The sequence below is a fragment of the Natrix helvetica genome (genome assembly GCF_964273705.1).
Source record: "Natrix helvetica genome assembly, chromosome: 12".
Taxonomy (NCBI): Eukaryota; Metazoa; Chordata; class Lepidosauria; order Squamata; family Natricidae; genus Natrix; species Natrix helvetica.
The window spans coordinates 18,012,219-18,025,923 of NC_138556.1; the positions used below are offsets into that span (position 1 = coordinate 18,012,219).

General features: G+C 44.2%; 1 protein-coding gene across 7 annotated transcripts in view; it reads right to left on the reverse strand.

Annotated features, from left to right (window-relative positions):
- Positions 1 to 13,705, reverse strand: part of CCDC33 (coiled-coil domain containing 33) — an 86,942-nt gene that overhangs the window by 66,551 nt on the left and 6,686 nt on the right. The window lies entirely within an intron of this gene.

Below are 13,705 nucleotides of genomic sequence, written 5' to 3' on the forward strand. Positions count from 1 at the left end.
TATTTCTTCTCCTCCCCATGGGCTTTCAAGAGGGTGTTTTACAAAAGCTAATAGGGAAAAGACCAATAGGGAGTTTAACCACGGCTTCGTCTCTTCTGTTCTTAGGGTCCCAGTAAAAAACAACCGCTGTTAATAGGATAGGTTTTGTCTGACATGGTGAAGGACGAGGGGGTGGCAGGATAGGAGCATTCCAATATTTGAGGGGCTGCCAGGAAGAAGAGGGGGACAACCTATTCTCCAAAACATCTGAAGACAGGAGACGAAGCAATGGATGGGAACCTATCAAGGAGAGAAGCAACCTGGAATTAAGGAGAAATTTCCTGATGGGGAGGACAATTAATAAGTGGAACAAATTGCCTTCAGAGGTTGTGAATGTTCCAACACTGGAGGGTTTTTAAGAAGAGATTAGACAACCCTTTGTTTGAAGTGGTACAGGGTTTCCTGCTTGAGCAGGATGTTGGACTAGAAGACCTCCAAGGTCCCTTCCAATTCTGTCCTTCTGTTATTTTTCACTGCCATTCGTTGTCATGCAACTTTCCACCACCACTCCCTTCCTTGGTAAAATATGACACAACACAATTCTGGATTTCCCATTCTTCTGGCATTCACCTACACCTGGAGAATCAGGTCAACTCACCTCCAAGTTAGATGTCTCTTCATCGGTTTCATCCGCCATTTCTTCAGGCAATTCTAGATTTCTGGTCCTATTATTTCAGAATAATTTCCTACAGGACTACTTTTTGGGTGTGCAAAAGTGTGACCCCAGCTGCAGTGTTTATCATCACAATTGCTTCCAGCAGTTTAAAAGAGAAGAGGACTTGCTCCATTCTAACTTCTGGGGAGCTTCTCCATCATCGGCTGAAGGTTCGGCAAAGGAATGAACGTGTCTACTGAACCACGGTGGAGTTGACCGGAAGCTTGTCGGTTCCGTCACAACTGACTGGTTGTGATGTCATCAGCTTCACTCTTCCGAGGCCAACAGGATCTCACCTTGACAACTACTAAGGCATTCTGAGTATATTTTGTAGGGTTGCCAAGCAAAATGGGCCACCATGAACAGAATGTGGGTATTCTGTGCCCCAAAATGGGCCACCATGAACCCAGAATGTGGGTGTTCTGTGCCCCTTCTCATGAACTTCCTGTTTGATACTTGACGGAGGATGCTAGCCAATTTCCAAGGCTCAAAGCACTCCTGGTTTGAAGGGTACAGAAAGGACTGAAGGAGGGACAGGTAGGCCTGTAGAGAATTGTGAGACAGCAGCGCCTAGAAGGCTGCAGGTGTGAACTTTTGTTCCATCTACTGTACACCTGGCCAAATAGAGAGACACGTCAGGGTCAGACACTGGGGAGTTTATTACAATTTTCAGTTTAATTAAAAGAAGAGCTAGGAGGATGACATAATAGCAGTGTTCCAGGATCTGAGGGGGCTGCCAGAAAGAAAGAAGAGGGGTCTGGGTCAACTTATCTTCCAAAGCTCCAGAAAAGGCGAGACAACAAACAATGGATGGAAACTAGTCCAGGAGACAAGCAACCTGGAACTAAGAAGAAATGTCTTGACAGTGAGAACAATTAACCAGTGGAATGGCTAACCTTCAAAAACTTGTGGGTGCTCCATCCCTGGAAGCTTTTTAGAGGAGACTGGACATTCATTTGGAATGGTGAAGGGTCTCCTGCTTGAGCGGGGGTGGGGTGGGGTTGAACTAGAAAACCTCCAAGGTCCTTTCCAACTCTGTTATAATCAAGACGACACCAAATTCAGGGCAATCGCCATGCCAAGTTGCATGTGTGTTTCATCACTTCTCTCTTTGGTAACATTCAGGATTACAACGAGGAAGGAGATCGTGTATCCAACTGCTCAGAAAGCCACTGTTCTCACCTAGGCTTCCCAAAAGCATGAAGCCAACTCCTCCTACCTGATAAAACCTCTTTTATTTAGGTTAAAGGGGATTCCTCTCCAGCAAAGTCCCGGCCAACCGTCTTTCAAGAGATTTCATAACTACAGACCTTTATCATGCTTGGAGAGCTGCCAGGCCAATATCTTCCAAACGCCATGCTGTAGCAGGAATTACTTGGCAAGAAGTCAGGAACAGACCTTCACCCGAATGAATTGAACTCATTGTCTCCTGCAAACTCCACTCCCCTTTCGCTCCTCTTTTATTCCATATGGGAGGCGGCATTCATCCTCCACCTGTGGCCTTACTCCCAAATTGATCCCTGTTGTTTAGCTGTTCCCTTCGTCTGGCAACTCTGTGCATGCGCACACTGGGAACAGGCTCCAGCTGTTCCTCTGCCTCACTGATCTCTGACTCTGAAGGCAGCTGATAACTGTCGGACGGCCCTGGCCCCCTCTCTGCCTCCGACACAGAGCCCTCGTCCAAGCCTTCCCCAGACTCCAGGACTGGCCCATGTTCCTCCCCAGCCTCCTCACTGTCTGAGTCTTCCACCAGCTCTGCTGGCCGCTGGTGGGCCACAACAGCCAAAGTTGCACTGGTTGTGAGTCTTTTGACTTAACACTTTATCCATTGGTCCCATTAATTCCAGGACTTTGGGTGATCTGTTTCTCCAACTTGATCACATAATATCAAAATGTGTTTCACAGAGCCAGGAGTCGCCTCTTCTTGTTAGCTCTCCTTCAACAAGACCTAAACCTTCCCCCATGTGTGATTTATGATCAGTTGTTGCAACACACACGAGCGTTATCCTTCTCTGGAGACGTCATAAAATAATATGAAGATGAAGTGACTGCAGCGTAAGCTTTCTTAACTCAACGGTTCCCTGGGCACCAGTAAAACCAGACGAAAAGTCCTTGTGTGAACTAAATATAGTTGTAACAAACATAAACAAAACAGACAGACAAGAAGCGACCAAGAAGAAGGAAAACAAGTCTAGTTTCTGACAAAGAGAACAAAATTATGCTCGGCCAGTTCTAGCAACTCAACATATATCTCTTGGTTTTCTCTGTTCTTTTCTTTTTCTTGCTAAAAATCTTTTCAAAATGGGAAACACGTAGCTGTATTTCCATATCTGGCTTAAAATAATTTTAAAAACATGGAGCCCCCATCAAATTTATCTGGTCAATTTTTTAACAGGTTGCTAGGTTGATTTAACTCCTGATAGGCTTACAAAGGAATTTTAAACTCTCCCTTTGCTCATTTTGGCTGATTATTTTCAAGAGTGTAACAAGGAATGTTAGCAATCCAGTTTTCTGCCATTTTTTCCTTCTCTCTCTCTCTCTCTCTCTCTCTCTCTCTCTCTCTCTCTCTCTCTCTCTCTCTCTCTCTCTCTCTCACACACACACACACACACACACACACACACACACACAAAGCAAGCTCTTTTTTTGTTGGGGATTTTACCAGAAACTTACAGTAAAGAAAATGCATACTTGAAAATTCACATAATAACTGCAGCTAGGATTGTATTTGCGCACAAGCGGAAAAATGAAAATATTCCTATGGATGAGAATGTGATTAGGAAAATATTACAATGTGCCAAAATGAATAGGTTAACACTTGAAATTAAAGAGAAGGAACATTATAACACATGGGAATTGTTTTATCAATGGTTAGAGACTAAATACAAAAAGTGTGTGTGTGGGGGGGGGAAACAGAGGAGCGAAATAGAGAAAATGTTTTAACAAAGTTAAATAAGTTAAGAAGAGGATTGTTATAGTATTACGTGTGGTATATATTAGTATTAGTATTATGTTACGAATAGATAAAATAATAAATATGGCTGTAATTGTAATTGCAACTGTATAAAATAGTTGCACAAAATATGTGTGCCCAGACGACACACTGTTTAATGGAAGATGATGTTTGAATTAAAATAAAATTACATTTTTTTAAAAGAAAATGCAAGCTTGCTTGGTTTATTTTACAATTCGGGCTCAACTTTGCAAAACCTAACAGTGGCACAATGAGATTTGTGAGTGGGTGGGTTAGGCTTCCCCTATTCCTTTGCACTCTCTAGGGTAACCCTGGCGCTCCAAATAATCAGATTTAAGGCTGTGAAATCTCATTTGAAGGTCTATTAATGCCCAGCTGGAATGGAGCTCATCCACTCACTTGAAACCTCCGAAGCAATTTTATGGAGGAATTCACCTCTTGGAACATTGCAAGAAAAGGAGGTGGAGAAATTGGAAAGCAATGAACTTTAGGAGCGAAATTTTTTAAAAACGGAGTCATATTCCTCCCCTCACTAACGATTCCGATCTCTTTTCCCCAGAGCGGTGGGATAAATCCTTGAAATGCTCAAAGCAGTTTGCCCAACGATCAGCCCCTTAACATACAACTTTGGGGCTTTGTAGAAAGCAATTAGCAGGCTGAGGTGTTTGTTCCCTTGCCAGCATCTGACCTAAGGAAAAGAAAATTTTAATCAAGGAGGCTCAGAAAAAGCCTGGGACCTCCTCACTGGATGTCAGCTCCGGAAAAAAAAAACAGATGATACGGCAATTATCAACGCGGCATAATTGGACGTAGCATCGATGAATAGCTGGGGGCACCGAGGAGACATAATTTAAGGCAAATTAGTTACTCCTGATGATTTCTGACTAGCCATCAAAGCAGAAGAAGGCTGCGGATATACAAAGCAGAAATGAACTACGGGTAATTTTGCTTACGTTCATTTAGTGTCCATCCAAAATTACAACCGCACTGACCGTTTTTCACACTTGTGACAGGAGTGAAATCCTCCTGGTTCGGCCCGGTAGGGACAATTCCCGTTGGTTTGGCGAACCGGTAGAAAAAAAAAAGCTTGGCTCAGCTTTGAGATGCACGATCCTTTGAAGCTCCCCCCCCCCCCACTTTTTAAAGCATTTAATCCTTGACTGATGACCACAATTGGAAAATGTTTCGTTATCAAATGATGGTGCCATCCTGGCTTTGAGGATGTCGTCTACTTTGATGTTGAACCATTTGTGAGAAGAAGACTAAACTCTGCAGACACCAGAATCCGATGTTTATATTTCAGGTACGCTGCACGCTTAAAAAGAAAGGAAGAGCTAAGCGTGTATTTATTCATCTGTGCTTTTTCACTTGACAAGCCCACCCTGTTGAAAAAGGTCATGGAAACTATTCCTTAGACAGGAGATAACACCTGGAATACTGCAACCAATTTTGGCCACTGTACTACAAAAAAAAAAACATGTTGAGACTTCGGAAAAAGTTTAGAGAAGAGCAACTAAGATGATCAATGGCCTGGAGACTAAACCGTCTGAAGAAGGGCTGCAGGATTTGGGCCTGGTTAGTCTAAGGGAAAGAAGAATTAGGGATGACATGATAGCAGTCTTCCAGTATTTGAGGGGCTGCCACAAAGAAGAGGGGGTCAAATTATTCTCCAAGGCAACTGAAGGCAGGACAAGAAACAATGGATGGAAACTGATCAAAGAGAGAAGCAACCTGGAATTAAGGAGAAACTTCCTAAGAGAGAGGATAATTAACCAGCCTTCAAAAATGGTGGGTGCTTCATCACTTGAGGTTTTTAAGAAGAGATTGGACAGTCACTTATCTGAAATGGTATAGGTTCTCCTGCTTGAGCAGGGGGCTGGACTAGAAGACCTCCAAGGTCCCTTCCAGCTCCATTCTATTCTAAGTTATCCCAATTTCAACAAACCAATCTTTAGGCTAAATTCAGCATCTTGTATTCTGCAAGAGGGTTCCCAATCTTCATTTATACGAATAGTTCTTGACTTATGACCACAATTGCAACCAGAACTTTTATCGCTAAGAGAGGCAGTCAGGGAGAGAGACGTGTCCAATTTTACAACTTTTTTTGCTGTGGTCCTTAAGTGAATCATGTGTTTGTTAAATGAATCCAGCTTCCCCGCTTCATTTAACTATGCTTGGCAGACGTCTGCTGGGGAGGTTGCCAATAAACCAAGCATGGTATCTTTATGGGTTTTTATCCTTGTTTCTGCCACAGAGTTCATCCTTCTTCCATCTTTTTCTTTTTTGGCATATTAATCACTTGGGAGCAATTAAACAATAAACAAAAATTGTTTATCCGAAGGAGAGAAGCGATTCTGATTCTTGGGACTCCCCCGTAGTGGGATCCTTTCTCCTGCCATTCATTGCCAACCCATTTGTGCAAAATTGGTCCCAATTTATCTGGCAAATAATTCAGACGCGTTGGCTCAATGCCCTGCCCATTGTCTTCTTCTTTCTCGGCCGGGTTTCTACCAGCCTCCCAGTTGTCAGCGTTGCTCCCACAAAAGCCCCCTCCTCTCCCACCCTCTATATAATAGAAAGCATCCCCCCCACACACACTTTCCAGTGTATTTTAAAAAAAGAAAGCAATTTCCCCCTTTTTAAGCCCATTTAAGTGTCTTGCACACGCCGGCATTTGTCACTAGCTGCGCGATTATTATCCTGAAAAGGAGCTCTTCGTGAATGCCTCATAATTACCTTTCTTTAATGCATTACAGGTTTCGCCACTGATTGGTGCTCAGGGTATCAAAAGCAGGGAGCGTTTTTCCCCCCAGGCAGCCCCGTTGCATCTTTTCCAAGATGACCTCTGAGTCCCTCACCTGCAGTTTGTCCTTCTCCCTCTCTTTCTTTCTTTCTTTCTTTCTTTCTTTCTTTCTTTCTTTCTTTCTTTCTTTCTTTCTCTTCCTTCCTTCCTTCCTTTCTTCCTTTTTCCTTCCTTCCTTCTTTCTTTCCTTCCTTCCTTTCTTTCTTTCTTTCTTTCTTTCTTCATTCCTCCCCGGCCTGCTTTTGTGTCTCAAAATTGGAATGTGGAAAAGTGCACACGGCTAAGTAATCATTTGTTCAAACTGGCCTTGAGGAGGGGGCGCCTCCTCCTTGCAAAGGGGTCTCGGTGTGGCCTTTCCATCTTCTGCATCCCAGCTCAACAAGGTCTGCAGATCAATCCATCTCCCTGGCTTGGCAGGCACTCCAACGCTCGCCAATTGTCCTCCCCGTGTGCTGATCAGCAACATTTACACGCTTAAACAGCCCAGAGAAAGCAGGTTTTTGGCCAAGACATCTTTCTATATCATTGTGTCTCTGCCATATGAGATTACAGATTAACAGAGTTGGAAGGGACCTTGGAGGTCATCTAGTCCAACCCCCCTGCCCAAGCAGGAGACCCTGTGCCATTACTGACTGAAGGCAGTCCAGTCTCTTCTTGAAAGCTTCCAGTGATGAAGCTCCCACAACTTCTGAATAACAGAATAATAACAGAATAACAGAGTTGGAAGGGACCTTGTAAGTCATCTAGTCCAACCCCCCACCCAAGCAGAAGACCCTGCATCGTTCATGACAGAGGGAAGTCCAGTCTCTTCTTGAAAGCTTCCAGTGATGAAGATATGTCCTTTTTAGCTCTGTTGGGCTCACCCCACCAAGCTTCACGCCAATGTCTTCATGACAAATCCCTAAACATCTAAGGATTCTTGTAAAAACCCCAAGGATCAATACGGACTTGATGAATGACAGTGACGGGGTAGAGAAATCCATCAAGAAGGCTGGGGAACAAGAGACAGGCTTCAGTATCATCCATCACAGGCCTAATAGAGAATTCTCTCCAGCCATCCAGGAGGTCAATATATCTGCCCAGAAGGAAGGACCAATTTAGGGGCTTAAAGTTGCCCATACGTTCTGCCTTCGAAGATCAGCTTGGACCCCATTATTCTCCTGAAGTAAAAGTTTGACATTTGTAATAAGATTCCTTTTGTGATCCGCTTAAATTCTAAGTCACTTAATTCAGTCCTGTGTGTACCCAGGCTTGATTTCTCTGGAGTCGACCCAGAAGAAGAGGCAGGTGGAATTTCTCAAGATTTGCAAAAAAAAAAAAAATGGAAAGGAGAAGACCAAAACTTCCATGAGGAGGATGTTTCGGCGCCTTGTAGAAGAGAAAGATCTAAAGACTAAGATCATGGCATCCGACCCTCTCAATTCCTGACAAATAGATGGGGAAGAAATGGAGGTAGTGACAGATTTTACTTTCCTGGGCTCCAGGATCACCGCAGGTGGGGAGTGCAGCCAAGGAATTAAAAGACGCTTGCTCCTGGGGAGGAAAGCGATGGCAAATCTATACAGCATCCTAAAAAGCAGAGACATCACCCTGCCAACAAAAGTGTGTCTAGTCAAGGCTATGGTTTCCCCAGTTGCAATGGATGGCTGTGAAGGTTGGACCAAAGAATGGAGACCTTTGAACTCTGGTGCTGGAGAAGACTACTGAGAGTCCCTTGCACTGCAAAGCGATCCAACCGGTCAGTCCTAGAGGAGATAAACCCTGGTTGCTCTTTAGAAGGCCGGATCCTGAACCATACTGGTTATCGTGGGCATGACGTAGCTTTATGGGCATGGAGCAGCTTTGTGGGTGTGGCTTTGTGGGTGTGGCTTGAATTTGTGGGCATGGCTTGAATTTGTGGGTGTGGCAGGGGATCCTGTAAAATCCCATTTCCTCCCAATCAGCTGGGACTCGGGAGGCAGCAAATAAAGGGTGGCGGGACCAGCCAGAGGTGGTATTTGCCGATACTCTGAATTACTCAAAATTTCTGCTACCGGTTCACCAGAACGGGTCAGAACTGGCTGAATACCACCTCTGGTTGTAACTTCACATGGTCACTAAATGAACGTAAGCCGAGAACTACCTGTATTAAGGCAAACCAACCCATTAGAAAGAACCCAGATTTTTTAAATCCTTGTCGCAAGAAACTCTCACGCCACAATTTAAATCTATTCCAGCGTGCAGAAGGCGCCTCTGCTTCGTGCTTCTCTTGCGCATCGTAATAACAGACTCATTTCAAAGGTCTGTTTCCACAAGTGGCATCTTTGAGCCCCTGCTCATGCCTGCAAATACATTATCTGGACAGATTTGATGAAGAAGTTAAAAAAAATAATGGTTAGCCCACATTCACCCCGCCTCGGCTGTAGCTTTTGCTAATCCCGCTCTAATTCCCCTCGGCAGCACATTCTGGCCCAGAACCTCAGATTCCTGGCACGTACCACGAGGTCCCCGTGAAAAGCTCGAGACCGTCAGATCCCCGTGACCAACCAAAGCAAGGAACAGCACCAAGCACTAAATTGCAAACACAGGGAAAAGATGTGGGGCCCTGAATTTCCCCAGGATAAAATGGGGGAGTTGGTTGTGGGTTCTTTCCTAATTAATGAACCTTGACATAATTTCTTTCTTCCTCAAATATTATAAACTGTACTGGAACATGTGTTGCAAGATGCTATAAGGGAAGGGCCCAGGAAACGGACTGTGGGTGTAAGACAAAAACTGCATTTATGCTTATTAATGCCTAGAATATAGAATATAGAATTGCTTGTATGGAATTTTAACTTCTCCTCCTGTAAATTTCCGAGATGTACTTTTTGATTCCTGACATCTCAAAAATGTGTACTTCTCCTTTTTGAAAGGACTAACGTCCACAGAAACTCCCCACACAACCTGGTTATCTCAGGGGTGTAGGCACCCAGCCCACGTTATTGGGAAACGCCTTGCCCGAGCTCAGGACGAAGAAAAGTATAAAAGTAATGTCTTGGGCAAAGCCAAGGCAGTTCAGATTTTGGTGTGTGAACAGGCTGAACTCGATGCATCAATAAAACCTGTTTTCTCTTGCACCTTCGTGGTCTCACGTCCCGTCTTTGGCGAGTATTGAGGCAAAAGGCCTCAATCCACTGCAACATTTCTGGCGACTCCGCCGGGACGTTGAGGGGTCTTGGGACCCTCTGGAGTATCCACCACGGTGTCGGGGCTCATCTGGTCAAGGGGAGCTTCTCTGGCGCCAACAGACCCTTGTCCCAAGGGACTTCCTGGTGACGGAGGGCTCTGACAGCGGCAGCTGACAACTCCAAGAACCACCGGAGAGGGACCAGAGAGCAGGAGCTCAGAACGCCGGCCGGCCGAGACGAAGGGACCCAAACAGGCAAATATTGCTGGGGACCCAGAATAGACCCGGACTCATTGTTGAGCTGGAAGTGTAGACCCAGACTCCTTGTCGAGTCGGAGGCGCGGCTTGATCCCCCGATGCTCAAAAGAAAAGGTACCTGTGGGAAGATTGTTTAAGTACAATTGCTCTGTGAGGCTATTGTGGTTCCCTACGGTGACTGTGTTGATCTGACACCCTGGGCCAGTAGCAAGTGCGTGTGTCGTTCACAGTTCCCATCGGAGACCATGGTGATCTGGCTCCCTGGGTCGGACGAGTGAGTAAGTGTGTGCGTGGCGTTCGCAGTTCCCATCGGAGACCGTGGTGATCCGGCTCCCTGGGTCGGACGTGTGACTGTTTCAACCCTTATCTGTTGTGTCGGGTGCCCCGGGAGGAATATGGGTGGTGGCGGAAGCATCCCCCTAGCCCCCTACAATGTATGTTAAAGAACTTTAGGCAGGGTATATGTCCCAGGACTATGGCATTGAGTGGAGTAGGTATGAACTCAAAAAGTTTTGTGAGACTGAATGGCCCACTTTTGGATTAGGATGGCCCGACAGAAGCCCTTTTGATCCCAATATAGCTCTCAAAGTCCTCCAACTAGTCTTACACCTTCAATCAAATAAGCTCATTTGTTATCAACCCAAAACCCATGAAAAACTTAATGTTACTCTATATACCGGATCTCACATCCCGTCTTTGGCGAGTATTGAGGCAAAAGGCCCCAGTCCGCTGCAAAATAAACGTTTCGCTTCTCACCCCAAGAAGCTTCTTCGGTTCTGAACTGAAGGACTGAAGAAGCTTCTTGGATGAGAAGCGAAATGTTTTCGGGGGGAGGGGGGTGGAACAACCAGGAAAGTCCAGTTGTCTTTTTGGAAAAGCACCTTTGAAACATCCGTCTGTTTCTTCCCCCATTTGACCTCCATGGCATTGTTTACGAGTCCCGTCAATTACTGCATAACATTGCATCTCCAGCTCAGTATCTCCCTGAGTTTTCACAGCCGATGCTTTTCTACCCATTTCCCATCATGTGTGGGGTTTTAACCCTTCTGGATCCAGAGGCTGTTTTCCCAACAAACTGATCTACATCAGTTAAAGGTAAAGGTTCCCCTTGCACATCTGTGCTAGTCGTTCCCGACTCTAGGGGGTGGTGCTCATCTCCGTTTCAAAGCCAAAGAGCCAGCGCTGTCCGAAGACGTCTCCGTAGTCATGTGGCCGGCATGACTCAATGCCGAAGACGCACGGTTGGCAGAAGCTGGGACAAGTAACAGGAGCTCACTCCGTTACGCGACCCTAGGGATTCAAACCACCGAACTGCTAACCTTATCAGTTACTATATAGTTATCAGTTAAGGGTACTTTTGTCTCCTTCTTGAGAAACAAGGACCAACAAGGTGATGTTGAAGACATCATGAAATTAATTCTAAGTCAAACCAAAACATTGTTCGGCTGTTTGCCATGAAGGTAAAAAGGTTTCGCTAGTAAATTCCTGCCGTGCTTTTCTGTAGGTTGAGGTCTGATTGAGTTTCTTTGAACAATGAGGTGAGAACAAAGACTTTCAACCCATTTGTTTAAATTCTGTTTGCTGAGCCGGCTTTGCAATTCCTCTCGTTCCTAGAAAGCGTTTTTCTTGTCTTCTTTTTTCCTTACCGTGCATATTTTCTCCTCCTTTCTTTTCATTTTCCCGCTTATGTGTCACAGAGTCATCTTGCCACTTCCACTGTCCTAATTTAGGTCACATTCTCATGAAATACCCCTCATATGTATTTAAAACTGATACTCATCTGGAGGGAAGGGAAGGGGTTTGTTTAATAAAAGGCAAGATGAAATAAAAAGATCTGTCTGGAGAAACATTTGCTCTAACATCATACTTCTCAACGAAACTCACCAGGAGCCTCCACCATGATCCAGGATCTTTTGATTTCTGATCCCCCCACCCCCAACTTCAAAATGTTTGCCAATTTGTTATTTTTTGCACTTAAAAAAAATTATCCCAAACCCTCAGGTGTCTAGTATCCACAAGCTGCAGTACACATTATATGAATGTATATATATCCCTGGTCTAAATTCAAAAGGGAAGGGAAGGGAAGGAAGGGGGAGGGAGGGAAGGAGGAAGGAAGGAAGGAGGGAAAGAAAGAAAGAAAGAAAGAAAGAAAGAAAGAAAGAAAGAAAGAAAGAAAGAAAGAAAGAAAGAAAGAAAGAAAGAAAGAAAGAAAGACATTCCCTATTTAATACGAGCATTTTTGATTTCCATCCACAAATAAAGATCTTTGGCCAAAATGATTTTTCTCATACAATAATTGCAAAGCTCAGTGATTGAAGTGTTTTTACTTGTTGTTTGCTTTTGTTTGTTCCTCAGCTGAAAAACCCCAAATAGATTAAAAAAGAAATCTAGAATTGTTTGCTTTTTATGACTGACATGTAATACCACAAATTATCAACTTTGGGGTATTGTTGCACATGGATGCCTTCACAAGAGCTGATTTAAAATGCCTTGTCTTGACAAACCCAGCACTGATTTCATTGCTCCCTGAAGGCCAATCATTTTTCAAACCATGATCATTTTATTGTAATTTAGACCTTTTATGTTAATTTATCTGGCAATTCAATCATATCTTATAGGTTTCAAATTGAAGATGGAGATGGAAGCTGTTGTACTCTGAAAATCGGTAATTTGGATGAGAATTAAAAGGAGACAACTGTGCTAGTGATCAAAATGCCTTCCCTTGTAAATCTTGGGCCCCTAATTGATGATTTCTGATCTGAACATCTTTAAGATGTGTAGACTTCAACTTCCAGAATTCGCCAGCCACAAAACTTATGCATTCCCAAATATTTCTCCCACTATGCAGAAGTAATAATTCATATTAGCCAAAGACAGAGGCAGAAGCAGAGGTGAAGAAGTATTATTATTATTATTTATCATATGGCACATTCATATCACACCTCAATAAAAACACAACAAAAATACAAAAGATGAAATCTAAAATAGAGGAGGAGGAGGAGGAGAGGAGGAGGAGATGTAGAAGGAGGAGGAGGAAGAGAAGAGGAGGACGAGATAGATGAGGAGGAGGAGGAGAGGAGGACGAGATGTAGAAGGAGGAGGAGGAGAAGAGGAGGAGGAGGAGATAGAGAAGGAGGAGGGGAGGAGGAGGAGGAGGGGAGGAGGAGGAGATGTAGAAGGAGGAGGAGGAGGAGAAGAGGAGGAGGAGGAGATAGAGGAGGAGAAGTGGAAGGAGGAAGAGGAGGAGGAGGAGGACGAGGAGGATGAGGACGAGAAGAAGAAGAAGAAGAAGAAGAAGAAGAAGAAGAAGAAGAAGAAGAAGAAGAAGAAGCTTAGAATATCATTGCTAACTTCAACTTCACACCTCCCGAAAACATTGCTCTAAACATAGGAAGTGGGTGCTAATTTAGGAAAAAGAAGTTACACTTTCCGTGGAAAAAACGAAGAGTAAAGAAGGCAAAGATAGAGCAAGAATTATTTACGGTGGTGGAATTAAGTGGCCTTATTAAAAGGCTTTTTTTTTAAAAAAAGTCGCCATGTAGATCATAGCCCCAATATGGGGACCGTCCCATCAAGAGGCTAATCCACAGACTTTAAGAAACACGTGTATCCTTTTGTCCATGCTCAGCCATCCAGCAATGAGCTCACCATCGGTGTCACTCTCACAAAAGCCCAACAAGACCACATTTTCATTCCCCATCAGGCGAGACTCTTGTCACCCATTCCTTCAGCTGAAATTAATCAATCCCTTTTTCAAAACGACCCCGTAAAACATCGAAGAGCAAACATGAAAATAAGAGGCTAAGCAGAGGCAACTTAGAAGATGTA